Source organism: Limulus polyphemus, unplaced genomic scaffold (genome assembly GCF_000517525.1).
Source record: "Limulus polyphemus unplaced genomic scaffold, Limulus_polyphemus-2.1.2 Scaffold111007, whole genome shotgun sequence".
NCBI lineage: Eukaryota > Metazoa > Arthropoda > Merostomata > Xiphosura > Limulidae > Limulus > Limulus polyphemus.
In genome coordinates, this window is record NW_013776603.1 from 227 (window position 1) to 2,190 (window position 1,964).

General features: G+C 33.7%; 1 long non-coding RNA gene across 1 annotated transcript; it reads right to left on the reverse strand.

Moving 5' to 3' along the window:
- Window positions 1–624: 624 nt before the first annotated feature.
- LOC111084751 lies at window positions 625–1,904 on the reverse strand. The gene is made up of 3 exons (XR_002609710.1): window positions 1,649–1,904; window positions 907–1,089; window positions 625–710 (listed from the first exon to the last, which is right to left on the reverse strand). It is a non-coding gene; the product is annotated as an uncharacterized LOC111084751 (long non-coding RNA).
- Between the last annotated feature and the right edge of the window lie 60 nt (window positions 1,905–1,964).

Here is a 1,964-nt window from a genome sequence, read left to right on the forward strand (position 1 = left end):
GAGCAAGAAAAACATTTACATTATTTACATCATTGGTCTAATGACCTCTGGTATTAATTGAAACGCGTCGTCGCTAATGAATATGTTGAACATAAGGTGGTTGAAATCCCTAATTTAGTAGTGTGTTGTTTCTTATGAATTTCGAGCAAAGCTACACGAGGTATATCTGCGCTAACAGTCCCTAACTTAGTAGTGTAGGATTAGAGAGAAGGCAGCTAGTCATCACCATCCACTGCTAACACTTGGACTGCTAACACTTGGCGAATAGTGGGATTGCCCGTCACATTATAACGCCCTCATGGCGAGCATGTTTGGTGTGATGGGGATTCGAAGCCACGACCCGCTGATTGCGAGTCGAGCGCCCTAACCACCTGGCCATCCCGGGCATACAAGTAAATATCAAACCATGGCGTATGTTACGCTGCTATATCAGTAAAGTTTGGAAATAAGGTGTCGTTTTGTTGTGACTGTTATATAACTTGATGCCATATATGAAAAAAATGTACTAGTGAAACAAATCATAAAAAATAAAAAAAACAAGTTTGAAATACAGTAAATAAGAACACATCTTATTCCTTGAATAACAACACTTGATTCTGACCTATCTTACCTATGAATGAAACAGTCGCTGTCACACAAAACGTAGCAAACCATCCTAAAGAAGAGGTAATACGATGGAGAAGTAAAGGCCAGAGAAAGAAACAAGCTGTCTGGAATAAAAAGCAATGAATTATCAGTTAAAACTCGAACGGTTCATCTTATGTATTGTAGCAAGATAAAATAGAAGATAAAAATTCTGTATTGTTAATGTTTCGCTAAAGAAATGTTTTCTTATTATTAATGAAGATATTTAATTTAATATTATGGTTTTTTCTCACATGTTGGTAATCCTTGTTCTACACTTACTGATGTTAAAAACACCATTCCGAAAACTTCAGCAACAGAAGCCGGAATACAGACAAAAGCAAGAGGAAATGTAGTAAAGAGACCACAAATCCAGATCATGTACATCACTTCTCCTCCATAAGGTGTCGCCACCATAGTGGACAGCAATACTGTTTTTATTCCCAGCAACAGGAGACTCGTTAACTAAAGATTTATATACACACAGACATATATATATATTATAACTTAATGTGAATAAAGTTAAAAAAACGAATAAAAACTACAAGAAATCTCAAATAATAATCAGTAGATAATCAGTGAAAGATTTTATAATTTATATTCAAAACATATTATTTTGTTCTGATTTTGTGTTAAAGTTTATCATTATTTTTTTTAATTTCAATAAGAATAAACTACACTGAGTGCTTATCAAATCGATTCACTGGTGTTTTAGTTGAAATTGTTCGGATTCTTTTCTGTGCGTTACATTTAATTATTTAAACAATCTCTCAAAACATAGGGTTTTAAAAACAACAACAACCACAATAACAAAATTTTTCACAATTTCCATATCTCTGAGTATAATTACAAAGATATGTTTTCACTTTATGTGCAAATCAGCAGGGACCGAGACCCGAATTTTATCGTTATAGCCCACCTAGTTTACTGCTGAGCCATAAATACTGTATATGCTTTACACAACAAATATTATTTTAGTAATTATTAATATCTACACAAGTCACTTTGCTTTACACATTCTTACCTTGTAAGATATTTTGTCCTGAATTAAGCCCACAATCACACGGCTTATGGCATGAACAACTCCAGCTACAGAACCAGTGGTGGACAGAAACGTGTCGTCTTGTATAAACGTCTGTCCATATGTCTGGAACACAGCAAAAATTATTTTTGAAGTCTAACACAGTCCTCATTTTGGTACTTTGGTTTTAACTACAAGTCGTTCTTATTTAATATTAGATCTGATGACCAAAATCAAAGTTTATACATAATGATTTGGTTCCATCCCGTATCTCAAGATGGTTTATGATAAGAATAACGTTTTTAATGTAAATTGTAAA